The sequence below is a fragment of the Leptopilina heterotoma genome, unplaced genomic scaffold, assembly GCF_015476425.1.
Source record: "Leptopilina heterotoma isolate Lh14 unplaced genomic scaffold, ASM1547642v1 Lhet_100, whole genome shotgun sequence".
NCBI classification, from domain to species: domain Eukaryota; kingdom Metazoa; phylum Arthropoda; class Insecta; order Hymenoptera; family Figitidae; genus Leptopilina; species Leptopilina heterotoma.
In genome coordinates this window covers 2,588,375-2,604,710 of record NW_025110814.1, presented here as the reverse complement: position 1 = coordinate 2,604,710, position 16,336 = coordinate 2,588,375, and the positions used below count along the sequence as shown (strand labels likewise).

Below are 16,336 nucleotides of genomic sequence, written 5' to 3'. Positions count from 1 at the left end.
TCCGCAGGTGAGATCTACAATTTAAAAAAAATTCAACCCAAAAGCTCTTCATGATTTCGAGATATTTATGAAAATGTGATGTTTACACACACACACACACACATACGGAATGACATTTTTTAAAAATGTAATTTTTGAACTCCTGAGGTCAAATAACATAAAGATATGTCAAAAAATCGAACTCGAAAAATTTCGGTATTACAATACTTCCTCTATGAGGAAGTAATATAAATAAAGCGAAAAGATATTAAATTTAAAAAAGTTAATTTAAAATAAATATTTGTAAATTTGAAAAAATTGCATATTGAAAAACCTGTTATTGCTATAATTTTCTTCAAATTTAAAAAAATCCTAATAGACTCCCAATTAGCCACTTGTCAAATTGCAAAGAAAATGTCTTTCGTAAATTATCAAAAATTTATTAACTAATCTCCAAACTTTACACGCGCGCGACGCATTTAAACAAAAATTAAAATTTTTTCCTTTTTTGACCTAACTTACATTGGAGTAAATTTATATTCTAATTTGTCCTGCATATGCGAAACTGTGAAAAGAATATATAATTACATAATTCTTGCAATTAATATCGCAGCTATTTATAAGAATTATCATTAAAGTCCCATTAGGATGGATTTTATCTCGCACCTCTCGTGCGCCTTTAATTAATTCCAAGTATTAATGAGCTAATAAAATATTTTCTCCAACGAGCCTAAGAAAAAAATGAATGAAAAAAAAATTTGTCAACTAATCGTAAGAAACTTACAGGACATAAAATTTAACTAATTATGCTAAAACAATTTATTTTTTAATTAGAAAAAAATGTCATATACGGGACAAATATTTTAACAGATTTATGATAAAGTTAATTAGTTTTGTTAATGATTATTAAAAAATAGTTAATTATTCTATAATTATAATAATATTTATATTAATTTTTTTATATTTTAAAAATTTTATTTTATATTTATAAAACTTATTTCTTTATATTTATAAAAATTCTTTCTCTATATTTATAAAAATTGTTTCGAAACACATGGAAATTGACATGCCGATTATGTGTATTGAAAAAAAAGTTTGAAGCGATAAATTATTTGGAAGTGTGAGTGAGGGTAAAAAAATAATAAGAATGCTGACGTAAGGAAGGAAGGCTGTGATTATAAGGATTATTATGAGAATGGCCCAGTTGCTGCGTTGTAACGAGTCAACTTTTATTATATGGCCCCCGGGGATCTTGAGCATCCTCCAAAGGGGGATTCCTCGCAAAGTTTAGTTGTCGAGACGACCTAGCGGATCGCGAAAGAAGATAAGCAACAACCTTGTGCACAATCGTTACAAGAAGCGTTTATTATTTAACGACCGCAGACCTTTATATACATATATATAAAATATATACCAGTGAGGGTAAAATGACCACTAAAGCAAAACCGGACCAACGTGCTTTGGTATTCAAGAAATAATTTTTTTTTTACATAAAAAAAGACATTCTTCGGTCAAAACGATTTGACCCCCCTTCAAATAATATTTATTTCTATAGAGTATTTTTGTACATTTATACGGGACAGTTACGAATATATGCAAAATAAAATCTATTCTGTGACTCGTTGACGAGGTATATACGTTTATGTAAATGTTATTTATAAAATGATTTATAATTTATGGCCTACATTAATTTTTTTCGTGACTTATCATTTAATCTACTTTATTTGCATTACAAGTAATTCTATAAAATTATTTTTTTTAATAAAGTAATTTTTTTAAGTAATTTTTTTTGTATTTTATGGAATTTTTTCTCTTTTGCTCTTTTTTTTAATGAAAATTTTACCTGGAATGACCCATGTATGAAAATAGTTACGTTTATTTATGTGTTATTCCAAGTGGAATTTTCAATTGCGCGTCAAATTTACATTTTGACAATTGACAGCTGTCAAAACAACTGTCAACTTTTGTAAAACAGATTTATTTTGTATAAAAAAGACTTCAAAAGAGTTTTTGGGGTCGCTGATTACGAATTTGATGTCACACTGACATTTTGACAGTTGACAGCTGTCAAAACAATTGTCAACTTTTGTAAAACAGATTTATTTTGTATAAAAAAGATTCCAAAAGAGTTTTCGGGGTCGCTGATTACGAATTTGATGTCAGATTGACAATTTGACAGTTGACAGCTGTTAAACCAACTGTCAGCTTTTATAAGACTAATTTCTCTTTAATAAAAGTGACGGAAAAAGGTTTTTAGGGTCGCATATTTCGAATTTGAACTCAAATTAATGATTTAACAGTTGACATTTGATATAATTGTCAATTTTATAGAAAGTAATTTGGTTTATTTAAAAATGTCCGTAAAAGGGTTTTTACATTGCTGATTACGAGTTTGATATCCAATTGAAAATACGCAGACAATACTAGCATAATAACAAAGAAAAAAATAATAATTTCGTTTGTGAACAGTATTCCACATCACCTTCAAGGTTCCGATAAAGATGCGTTAGATTTTTTTGGTAAATCTTCGCCTGTAGCCCTATTTTAACACAACTCTTGTAATAATTATAACTCGTATAATTATTGCTGATTTTATAGACACTTTTGCATAAATAAAATTAGTTATTTTAAAAATTGACAGTTGGTTTGACAGCTTCCAACTGTCAAATTGTTAATTTGACGTCAAATTAGTAATCAGCGACCTGGAAAACTATTTTGGAGTCTTTTTTATAAAAAATAAACCAGTTTTACAAAAGTTGACAGTTGGTTTGACTTTTTAGACCGCCACTCCCCCCCCCCCCTCGTTACCATTGCATTACATGTAAAAATTTCAATTTTTCCTCCCCCCCTAAATTGGTAACGTAGTTTACCCCTTACAAAGAAGGTGTGAAATATGCTAAATGTAAGCTGTGCTTGGTTGATTAAGTAGAGGTTTTTATAAAAATGACAGCAGGAAACACAAGTGAAATCAAAAGAGAAAAGGAATAGGGAGAGTTTTACGATGTTTCTCAAATTTCAGAAAATCAAGTAAAATATTAATATTCTTATAATTAAATATTTATTTATAATATAAGTAAAAAAAATTACAGGCGCTAAATAATAATTTTAATTATAATACAATAAAAAGGCAATTTCTGCTTTTTATAAAGAAATAAATCTTTTTGTTAATTTTTTTAATCAAAATAAAAAATTATTATCTTGCTGAAAATTTAGGACTGTGTTCATATAAATAAAAATTGTTTAAAAGCAATAAAAATGAAAAAAAACTAACCTAATAAAATTCTTATTCAGTCGAAAAAAACATCAGTCTTTAATTTTAAATTATATGGTTACAAAAGAAATTAATATTAATGATGGATGTACCAGTAAAATAAACGTTTTTGACATGTTTTAATTTTTTCTGTTACCTATTATTTAAGTTTTAAAAAATACTCCATTATATTAAAATTTAAAAAAAAATTTGAAACTACTTTTGAAATTTTTGTTTTTTAATGAAAATTGTCAAAAGCCAGTACGATTAATATAGTTAAAAATCATGAAAAAGTACTTTAAACAATTGTCGATAATAAATAATAATTAAGTTTCAATGTTTTCTAGTATTATTTAGGTTCAAAAAATATTTTACTATTAAAATTATAGGAAAATATTTTCAACTACTTTAGAAATTTTGTATTTTATAGAAATGAATATTTTAAAAAGCCCGTACTATTAATAGTCTAAAAAGATAAAAAAAATAATATTATAAACAATTGTCGATGAAAAATAATTTTTTTACTTTTAAAATTTTAACTCTTTTCAATTAGAAATTTTTTAAATTCTATACGTGATTCGTTTGATTATTCAAAATAATACAAATTTGTCATGTTATATAATAATTTGAAATATTCAATATTGTCTAAAATTTAATATACCAACTAAAATATAAATTTCGATTAATTGAAATTTCACAAAATATATGCAGTAATATACATGTACATATAAAATAAATTTTTATCAGTAAAAATAATTTTTAGAACTAAAATTTCTTGATTTTTATAAATTCTAATTTCCATAGGTATTTGATCAGAAAATATTTTATAACATGACTGCAGACTGGGTTGTACGAAAATATCTGCCGTATTGCTTTTTTGATGACAAAGAAACTCAAGACTATTTCAACTACTTAAATCCAATGGCGAAGTTACCAAAACGAAGAGAATTAAAAACTTTAATTGAAAATCGATTTAAAAATATGCAAAATTCAGTCATGAATATAATAAAAAATAATGAATCAAAATTTTCCACTATAATCGATGGTTGGACATCAATTTCTGGTAGATCATATTACTGCGTAGCACTGCATTTTATATCGAAGGATTGGACCATGCACTCAATTCTCTGGGATTTTTGTCCATCGAATGGAAATCATACAGGTGAAGATATCGCTAAACTTTTTGTCAAAGTACTCCAGGAATATAACATTGAGGCATTACTACAGGGCAACTTAAATTAGAAGACTATGCGGTTGATGAAAGCGATGAAACCTTTGAAGATACTGAAAGTGACGGTAACGAATCGAGTGATGATATTATTGAAAGTAATGATGATGATTTTGAAGAATCGATCAAGTCTTGTAAAACTTCACTTGACAAAATTAGAAAACTTTTTAAACTTCTAAAAAAATCCGAGCAGTGGCGAAACAAATTAAGTAACTATTGTGAGATCTGTAATGTGGCCATGAAATCTCCAAACATTGACATGAGTACCAGGTGGAATTCCGCCTATGATATGGTTAAGTTGGCACTTCATTTGCAAAAGCCTCTAGATTTGTTGTGTCGCAATAATAAATCGTTAAACGATTTACTTTTTAATAAAGAACAGTGGACAGTTTTAAGGGAAATTTGTCAGTACCTGCGACATTTTCAAGTATTGTCAAAACTCTTTTCAGGGGACAAATATTCAAATTTACCATACGTTGTGGTTGGGTTCAACATGCTTATATAGATAAGCTTGAGGAAGAAATTCAAGGTTTAGATCAAATGAAAACGAAAACATTATTCCAAATTCAAATTCGATCAGCTCTTTTTTCAGCTCGAGACAAGCTTTTTAAGCACTATAATAAGTGCAATTGAGGGTTCACGTGCAATAAGGGGATACGCATGGAAGTGAAAGTCCCCGCGTATAGCGATTCTGCGGCTGCGCGAGAGGACAACGAATAGCCTGCGCGTCCCCTTATTGCACGTGAACCCTCAATTGGATTTATTGCGCTGTGTTAATCTTGGATCCACTACACAAAGTTGAGCAGTTCAACAAAACATCCTGGGTAAAGGAAATGTCGACTTACTCATCAATCGTTGTTTTCGAAAGAGAGTTTAAAAAAAATTATTATTCACCTGTTGAAGAAAATGAAGTAAGTTATTACTTCAAGTATTTCCTTAAAATTATATTTGAATAATATTTTATCAATAATAAAATAAAAGGGAAACACTTATAATAAATTTAATAATAATAATAACTAATAAAAAATATAAATAAATAATAATAAATTAATTAAATAGTAAAATAATAAATTTAATATTAAAATTAAGTTTCCTATTAAATTTAAATGAATAACTAATAAACAATTACATTGAAAATTTAAAAAACTTTATAATATATGAATAAAAATAATTATATTATTTTTTATCTTTTACTATGTCAATAATTAATAAATCTATATTGGTGTGAAACACCTTCTATTTTTTACATCGAAGTAAATTTGACTATTTCTTTAAAATATTTTTAAAAACAGGTTAGTGTAAAAAATATGATGTCCAAACTATAGAAGATGAGGATGATTCGGATAAGGATGGTACAATCGATATTGACTCATTTTATGATGATCCTAAACCTAACGAGAAACAGAAAGTTGGAAGTAATAAAACTTGATGGAGACAAGAAATAGATCTTTACTTGTTAGAAAATAGAGCCGAGAAAACAATACGACGGTTTAGAGTGCAAACCTGCTAACTCCACTTTTTATCAAATTTGAGATTCTTTTTGTATTTGATAGATAAAGAGGTGATACATCAGCCAAGTAAAACAGTTTGACGAAATTATGTCTCTAAATTGCTAAAAAAGTGTTGTGAGTAAAACAGCTAACTCCATACCTGTCAAATTGCACTGCTATAACTTCACATAATATATTGTATTGTATTGAAATGTGTCTATATTTTGAGTGTAAGAGATATCAATTAAAATATATTTCAAAAGGAAGTACTTATTATTATTAAGTAGCATTGTGTTATTCTATTAATAAAACAAATATACTGAAAGTTTTCTTCTATAAGAATATAACCTAAAAATTCGTTTGAAAAGTTTTTTGACTCTCCTGAAAAATTTCATAAATGTGAGTTAGCAGGTTTGCATTCTAAACCGTCGAATAAATATTTTGAATTGGTGGAAAGCAAATGAAATGCGTTTCCCAAATTTAGCTCGCATGGCGCGAGACTTTTTGTCGATCCAAGCCACATCAACTGCATCAGAAAGAGCTTTTTCAAAAAGCTCTTTAACCCCTTCACAGTGTTTGACGTCTATAGAGGCCAAAATAATTCGTGCCCCCGCAGTGTGTATGACCGCTGTAGCGGCATCGAAAAAAAAAGATATATAAAAGTTAACGAATCTTGCTAAAAATGCCTACTCGGGGGTTTTCGGGGTCGCTGAATCCAAATTCGTTATTGAAATTTTTAAATTCAAAATGGCGGCTTCAAAATGGCGACTAAAATTTTTTTTAAGTTTACGAATTTGGCTGAAAATGCTCATTCGGGGGTTTTTGAGGTCTCTAAATCCAAATATTTAATCAAAAATTCAAAATTCAAAATGGCGGCTACAAAATGGCGACCAAAAAAATTTAAAGTTCTCAAATTAGTTCTTAAAACTTAAAGCAGAGGAATTAATATGTCCGACTCCGAATTCGACTATAAGAGCGGTGTTTTAAATAGTTTGTGTAATATATAATATAAAATATAATATATGTAAAATATATTATACATATATTAAAATATAAAAATATAAACCCCAAAAGACTCAAATAACTATTTATAACCACATTCGTAAACTTTTAAATTTTTAGTTGACATCTTGAAGTCGCCATTTTGAATTATACAATTTTAACCCAATATTCTAATTCAGTGACTCCAAAAACCCTCAAATGCTTATTTCTAGCCAAATCCGAAAACTTTAAAATTTTTAAAGCCGCCATTTTGAAGCCGCCGTTTTGAATTTTAAAATTTCAACCAGATATTCGAAATCAGCGACCCCAAAACCCCACAAGTGAGAATTTTTAGTCAAATCAGGAAACTTTAAAATTTTTAAAGACGCCTTTTTGAAGCCGCCATTTTGAATTTTTAAATTTTAACCAGATATTCGAAATCAGCGACCCCAAAACCCCCCAAGTGAGCATTTTTAGTCAAATCAGGAAACTTTAAAATTTTTAAAGCCGCCATTTTGAAGCCGCCATTTTGAATTTTTAAATTTTAACCAAATATTCGAAATCAGCGACCTCAAAAACCCCCATGTGAGTATTTTTAGTCAAATACGGAAACTTTTAAATTTTTAAGCCGACATTTTGAATTTTTAAATTTTGATCAAATATTCGGATTCAGCGACCCCGAAAACATAAAATATAATAATATCAAGTAATTAAAAAAAAAATTTTTTTTTTGCATATTTGTGTCACGAAAAGCTTATTTTAACTACACTGCTAAGGGGTTAATTATTAGATAGCACAGAAATCGATTGTCAAACAATTCTGCCAGAGAGCTATTGTGTTTAATTTCTTGGGTAACGTGTTCTCTGGCATCAAAGATTCAAAATGCAATTTAAATTGAAAATGATTATCATGTTTCTTTTGTAATTTATTTATTTATAACTCAAAAGTTATATATTTATATTTTAAATTATTTACACTGTTAATTTTTTTAAATGTTACGTACGACATCGTAACTATTTTTAATTTTTTCATTAATTAAAAATTTGTTATCGTATAATTTTATTAAAAATTTGGGAATTTTGTAAATAGAATTAAGTACTCAATACAAATGAAATCAATGAAATCTTTTTTATTTTGACGAGTTAGAACGCGATTTTTATGTTTTAACGAATCTGCCTGATGAAGTTGGCTAACCTTAGCCAACGAAACGTCGCAATTTTGACGATACATTGAATTTTTCAATTCTTCACCTTCCCATGATCATTTATTTTACTACTTACAATTAATTGTATTGTATTGAACTATATCACGCCATTTTAAGGAATTTGCAAGCTTGCAAGAAGCTTGCCTAGCACCCAGGTAGAAAAATTTAATGGAAGCCTAGATATATGCTAGCGCCACCACTGGAATTTGCATGGCAGTTTATCTCACCGACGTCTTCTAGCGCCTTGAATGGCGCGAGCACTTTTTGCTAGAATGCAACATAACCTCAAATTTCTGTTGCATAAACTGTCAAAGGTGTTTGCTTTTATTTTTAAAGTAAAAGTAAATGTTTGCTTGTTGAATATTGTAGCATTTAAAAACAATAATAGTAAAGGATTCTAAGTATTTATATATTTGTAATTGTATTAAATTTAAATATAAATTAATATTGCATTATAAATTTCTTGTTCATTCGTTAATTTATACACTTATTTATAAAAGAATTTTTAGTATATGAAGCTTTATTCAACCTCCAAGAAATTTTTTTAATATATTTTAAGTAATTAATCTAACGATTTATCACCAAGAATAACAATAAATACTTTTTGATGGATCAAATATATTATTAATTTCTCTCCATTCGAATTAGAAAACATAACCTCAAACTACATTTATTTTTTCTTTATTTTTAATTGACCGGGCAGAAAAGATTTACTGATTTTAAATAGGAACTTAATTTTTTCAATTATTATTATTATTATTATAAAAGAATTGGTTAATTTCAAAAATTTTAATTTCAATGTTTAACATGTGTAACTATTTTTGACACTGTTACTGTGAAGAAATAAATAATTTTTTATGGAAATTTAATAATAATTTATTCTTAAAATTTCCATATTTAAAAACAATTTTATACAGCAAATAATGATCAAAATTTTGATTAGGCTTGGGATTAAGAATAGGTTACCGTTTTCTGAATTAAAATCTATTACCATAACTTTAAACGAAATGTGTATTTATCTTCAAATACGTTTAAATTTAATTGCAGGCAGATAATTAGTAAATGTTTTTTATGTGTACACAATTTTTTTAATTATATTCGTCAAAAGAAATGACATAGGAATCATTTTTTAATTCGTGAAATAAAGTATTGGCAGGTGAGGTTATGTTCATTCTAGCACTGTGAGCAGAATGCGAGAAAGGCGCTAGACTAAAAAAGTGTTTCAAATGCTCTCAGCGCCACTACAGCGCAATGGAACGCGAGAGTGGCACCATGCTAGCGCCACCAAATTTTTCTACTAGGGCAACAACGAAGTTTGCAAACTTCGTATAGAATCTTATATTAATTATATTCTATTAAAAGGGCATTTTTTCATAATTATATTTACTACGATTTATACAAGTAAATAATTTAAAGATAGTTTATATTCTTGTATTGTACGATTTTTTTATAAATTTTCAAGTTTTATGAATTAAAGAAATTTACTTATATTTGTATTACTCATATAACTGAAGTGTCTCATTAGTGTCTACAACTACATACAACCTTTTCCTTTTTATGTCTTTTCAATATAAAATACCGTCTAATCGGAGGTACTGAATTAGTAGTATACTTAAAAAGAGGATCCTCTACTTTTTCGAAAATAATAATTACTTTTCGAATAATTTAACGTTTATCTTGGGGTGAATAAATATTAAGTCTTTTAGTTTAACTTATCGAAAATTACTTTCGATACAGTTAAGCCTGAATTCGCTTAATATATAGATTTTTCTTTAATAATATTAATCAGATTAATTGAATTCATACTTAACATTAAATAATAATGAAATAAAAATTGTTTCTCAAAAATAGAAAACTTGTTATTTAATTGATATAATAAAAATTACAAATAATTTAATAAAGGGATTTATTTGAAAATGTTTTTAAGTATTTGTAATATAAATTAAAGTTTTTGATAATACAGAAAATTTAAATTAAAAAAAAAATAAAAAGAGTTAAAATCAATTAAAAAATTATAATAAAATTGCCTTAACTCCTAAAAATTTAAGTTTTATTATTTTAATTTAATTTACCCAATATTAATTGTAAAAAATTAACTACAAAGGAGAATCCAATTGAATATTGAAGCAAAAAATGAAATAAAAGGGTTAAAATTCATTTGTTATTTAACAATATGGTTATTTTTACAATGAATAATGAAAATTCTCGATTATTCGAGAAGTTGGCATAATGAGAATGAGGTAAGACGAGAAAAATAAAAAAAAGACAAGAGTCATTCTCATTTTTAATCATTTTTGACATTTCTCGCTCATGTGCATCACTAGCTCGCGGTTGACGCCAGTTATTGCAAGTTACAAAGTCAAGCACATTACAACTGTCAATAAAATCACTTTGAACAGATGAGCCACTTTAATTTCTTTTTCATCCGTTTCTCAAGTAACTTGGATTTTGATTGGTCAATTTTTGTTTTGTCACCAGCAAGCATTTTATTTGCAAGGAATTAAAAGGCATTAGATAGATCACAAATTTATTCCACTTTAAGTGATTAAAAAGTATTCATTCTAATATTGTAAACTTTGGGCATTGAAAGGATTCGTTTTCATTACGAATTTGACTTAATAGAAGTATTCAAATTTAGCGGACAAAAAAGGAATTCAGAAGTATTTAAAATTTTCGTCTTCCTATTGATGATGAAATAATTTTCAATACCTTTTTATTCAAGCCTACTCATGGCCCCGCGCGAAGCGCGGATCAGAATGTGTCCGCCCGAAGGGCGGGCAGATTTTTTTTGCTTTTTTCTCGAAATGAAATTTTTTAAAACGGTGAATAGTCTGGCTCGGACAGTTTTGATCGGATCGGATTTTTTTTTGGCAATAGATTTTTTGAAAAAATGTCGCCCTAAAAGTCGACTTTTTCCTTCGAACAACTGCCAAATACATAAAAATTGATATTTTTAAAATATCCTACGTACTCTAAAGCTAAATCTATCACAAATTCAGAAAAACTTTAAATTTTTTATTTAGATTAAACAGTCCAGCTGGAATCTTGTCCACCGATTTGCCCTGCAGAGAAACGAAACCAACTTTGGCGCCCTCTATAGGCAACAAATTGAAACCTTTTTTAAGTATAAATACATTTTGGTAAACTTAAAAAGTTAGCAAATAAAGTCCTCGAAACCAAATTTTGTTTACTTTATTCCTGTGCCTTAAAAAAATTCATGAAAAACAGGTTTAAAAAAGACCACAAAGGTGTCACTCCCCCTATTAATATAAGAAATGAATATTGAATAACTTGTAAATTTTTTATAAATTTTATCATCTTGAATAACTTTAATAAATTTTCTAATTTTTTCTAATAGAAACGTGAACGTTGTTATTAAAATTTCAAAAAGAGCAAAAAGTATAAAAAATTATTTTTGATCCAGACGAAGGATAATATTAAAGATGTAATTTAATATGCTACAAAGGAAAGAATCAAGAAACTGCCAATCATTAAAAACCGTTAACTAAAAAGGGGTGGAATTAATATTTTAAATTTTTATCCTCTTTTTTGTTTTCAATTTTTATAATATAAAAATATATTATAATTGAAAATTGCAGAAGAATTTATAATTAAAAGTTGCAAAAAAGAAGATAAATTAAAAATATATTGAAAAATAAATTGAAAAATTATTTATAAATTAAAAATTGCAAATTTTGGTATTTTGATTGTACGAATTCTTATTCAGATATTATACAATTGTGTGTTGCGGATCATAAAACGTAACAGGTCCGGAAAACTGCCGTTTTGTTTTCCTAGATTCATCATATTCTTGGATGCAACATTTCTCTCTTTCTCTCTCTCTCTATATATATATATGTATATAGTGTATACTATACAAGAGCTTGAAAGTGATTTAAACGCGCAGCAATATCACCCGGGGCACTAATCGAACTCTTTCATTGCGGAGAACGCGAGCGTGGAAAAATCGCTGAATTGTATAATAACAATTCGCAAAACATGACTCTTCAACGGGATCAGAAAATTATTTTTGAAAATTTTTTTCAATTAATTTACACTTTTGTGTTTTTGTGTATTATCTGTGACACGCTCCGAAGATAACTTCAGGCTCAAAAATAGTTAACTTTGAAAATTAAACATTTAATCAAAATTTGAACATAAGGAAAATTATTGTCTACAATTTTTTATTTGAAGTTTAAATGATTCAAAAAAGCTTTTAACTTCCAACTCAAAATTTTAGTCCCAAATTTTCATTTCGGATCTTTCAATTTTTAATAAAAAGTTTTTAAAAAAAATTAACTTCAAATAAAACTGAGAAACTTATTTAAAAATGTAAAATCTTAAACTTTAAATTTAAAAATAGTATAAAATTTTTAGCAAAATTTAATAATCTATTAAATAATATTAAAATTTATTGTAAATAATCTGTTAAAATTTTAAAGCTTATGAGTGAAAAAGATCGACTAAAATTAAATGAATCAAGTTAAATATAAAAAATTGTAAAAACTCACCAATTTCAAATCTAAGTGGCCAGAAAGATGATAAATTTTCCAACTTCATCAAAAATTTTCGCACGTCTCGATATAACACGTGCACATTCGAAATCTCATTTCCCTCACATTTAAAATAAACAGAAACCACGTGTCCTCAAATCATTTCTCTTCATCTCGTATTAAAATCTTGCACTATTCCATTTTCACAATAAATCATTTTGTAACAAATTTTTCTATAAAAAATTTTTTTTCTTCTTTCTTCAACAAAATTTTGTCATCACCAGGAACTTTGAATTTTCTTTTTTTTAAATGCGTTGTAATTATTAAATACACTGCATCCTGAACACGAGAAATTTCAGCGTCGACTGCGTGGAAAAAAAGAGAAAATTTATATTCTAAATTAGTTTGTGTGTATAATTGGAAAAACTTAATTTGTTCTGGATTAAAGAATTGCGCGAGTTCTGTGTTCAACCGACTGAAGGTGAGGCTTCAAAGCTATATGGCTCGCGTAATGTTAACTTGATTCCTGGACGTACCTCCCACTCCCTCTCCTCAATTCTCCTACTTCTTTTCAATTTTTCTTCTTCTTCGTCTTCAATTTTTGTTTCTCCCTTACTCCTTGGCACAAGGTCATATGCACGGAGAGCCACTGACCAATATTCATAAAACAATATACATACTATGTGGGTATCAAGTTTGTTTATAAACAATCATTTATTATTCGTTTCCGGAAAATATTTTCTTTTTCAATCGATATTCTCATTTCAAACAAATTAATTGCAATTTTCTTTAATTTATTAAAATCTTCAAGTTTTGATATCAAAAAAGTATATGCGTGAAGAAAAATATAATCTAAAGAGCAAAAAAATAGGTTTTACCTTGCAATTCCTTACCAATTTTGTAAAAGCTAAGCAAACTTTTTTTGTCCTACCTGCACGGAAAGTTTGTTATTTCGGGCACTTAGAGCGGGCGCAAAATATTTTGCGCCCGCTTACCCACACCTCTTCTCAAAAAATTTAAGTCTTATCAAAATGGTGCCCTAAAATAATCATGCTATCTTTTAAAGTATATAAAATTTAATAAATTGCAATTTTTTCGAAAATCATAGCTGCTCTTTTTTTGAGATAACACTAAAAACGAGGGGGTATTTTCTTGCGTATTGGAGTGTACACATTCCTGGTAATAGCTATTTAATACCCGTAATGGTGCGTAATAGTCAGTATTATAGCGTATTACCGAGTAATAGCTGTGCAATAGTAAGTAATATCGTGTAATAGTCGCGTAATAGTATTGTTATTTGCATAGTTCAATTTATCAAATAATTAATTAAGGATTGTCACCGGCAATATAAGAAAATGAGAGAAAATTATAAAAATTTGACAGTTTGATCTTTATATTATTTTAGAAACATACGATTTTTTTCAGAATTTTTACCACGTAGTTTTTTCTTAAAAAAATAAAATAAATTTGCCATTATGGGAGCTCAGATAAATCTTAGAAAAAAAGTGTGAAGGAAATAAGAGAAAAATCTGTGGTTTTGTATATGGATAGACAATGTCAAAAAGTTTAAACTGGAAGAGTTTTAAAGAAAGTTTACCACAGATTTAATGAATAAATAATTATTAAAGTTTTAGTTTTCGGTTAACACGAAACCCGGTTAAGACGAAACTCGAACAGTTTTTGGGGTCCTCATTTCGTTCTTAGCTCGGTTAACGCGTACAAATTGGTACCATCACACTTAGAGTTCTTTGTTCCAAATATTTTTCCACCCCTTAAAATATTTTTGATAATGTAATAATTCTATTAATCGTTTGATCAATTAGTATGAAAACGTATTTCCGTCAAATAACACAGGCCGACAAGATTTACTTTCCAAGAATCAGATAATACTTTTCCGAAGGTTTTCGACGTGCTGAATCCGAATTCGGCCTTAAAATAGACCCATCACGTCAGGTTTTCGAGATATTTTAACCTAAAAGTGCAAAAAACCTGTTTTTAGTCATATTTGATGTCATGTAACATCAAGAGATAATTCTTTCATTTAAAAAGTCAATATTGCGTCTAAAAGTGCTACTCTTCCCCTTTAATATCCATTTTGAAAATTTAAAAAATCTTTATTTGTCTCTGAGTAATCGTTGATTGAATTTTTTGAGTTTGTCGAATTCTTCGAAAACTGCACGGAGAAACTTTTTCTTATAATATTAAATATATTTGGTTATGTTTATTCTAAAAGTACGTTAGAATGTGAGGATTTTTCGTGCGTTGTGCTAATAATTTCAACATTAATACGAAAATATGATAAGTTCGTTATATATTAAGCAACCTTCGGTGTACAAAAATTACTATCTGCATTAGAAATAGTCTTATTTTTCTTTAGAAAAGAATAAAATGCTAGTTTTTGTTTGTGAAATAATACGGTAATTCTAACCTTTTTTCCACATATAGATAGAATATATAACAGACATTCTAACGTAACATACCAATTTTGGAAGGACTGCGGGCGGACTTAACCGATTTCGCCCGAGCATCACCGAGTCCATCACCTGACGTCGCGAACTAACCCTAATGTTTTCGAAGTTGAAATTCACACGTGTATGAAAGAAAAAAACCTTTTATTAATAAACGTGAATGTCTCCTCATGCCAAATTAAATTCAAGAACTGTTCCTCAATATAACATAATTTTTTTCACGACTTTTACTTATTTACATAATTTGATTAGAAAGTTATTTAAAAAAATGCTCTCTCTCGAAGGTACATATTTTTCCACTCGTTTAATATATAAGGACGATTCAGCTGTGTACTTCTAACGAATCGTGCGATCTTTCGGTTTCCGTGACCAATCGTTGTGTCTTTACTTGCGTGTCCGTGTGTGCGTTAATAATATAGGTTAGGTTCTTACGTCGTGTTAAATATATTTACCTACAGTTACAGTGTCGTACACTAATGGCATCTACCATCAGATCCAAGTATCACTATCGTCTCTATGAGTATCTATAGACAATTAATTTGTTGTGTTTCTTTTTAATTCATGGCTTTCCCAACTTTGCAAAAATTATTATTTTCTTTCTAAAACAACATACTAATTTTCGTTAGTTTCCTTATGAAGAACTGTAAAATATATACTGAATGAGTGTTTTTGATAGTCTCAATAGCAATTTCTATAACCTATGTCGTTTTTCCCTTGAATCTAACCTAACATACTAAAATGTCTCACCAGTTTTAAGAATTAGTGGTATTAAAAGTTTCTCCGTGTGAGTAGAAACAGACAAAACTTCGATAATAAAGCAGATTTTAACTACAAACATCTAAATTTTAAATAGTTCTGAGGATTTTCGATATAACTGAATACGAATTCGATATTAGATTCACAAAATTCAAAATGGCGTATACAATATGGCAGACGATTTATTTCAAATTGATTGTATTTTCCTCAAATATGCCATTTTGAATTCTGTTAATCTGATATCGAATTTGTATTCAGTTATATCGAAAATCCTTAGAACTATTTAAAATTTAGATGTTTGTAGTTAAAATCTGCTTTATTATCGAAGTTTTGTGTTTCTACTTAGTTTTCGAAGAATTCGCCAAACTCAAAAAATTCAATGAACGATTACTCAGAGACAAATGAACATTTTTTAAATTTTCAAAATGGATATTAAAGGGGAAGAGTAGCACTTTTAGACGCAATATTGACTTTTTAAATAAAAAAT

At 28.0% G+C, this 16,336-nt stretch overlaps 1 protein-coding gene across 1 annotated transcript in view; it reads right to left on the bottom strand.

The window, feature by feature from the left end:
• Positions 1-13,137, bottom strand: part of LOC122499095 — a 29,542-nt gene extending 16,405 nt beyond the window's left edge. Inside the window, exon 1 of the mRNA XM_043607176.1 lies at positions 12,644-13,137. The gene's annotated coding sequence lies outside the window, so the exon portion shown is untranslated. The remainder of the gene's footprint in view (positions 1-12,643) is intronic.
• Between the last annotated feature and the right edge of the window lie 3,199 nt (positions 13,138-16,336).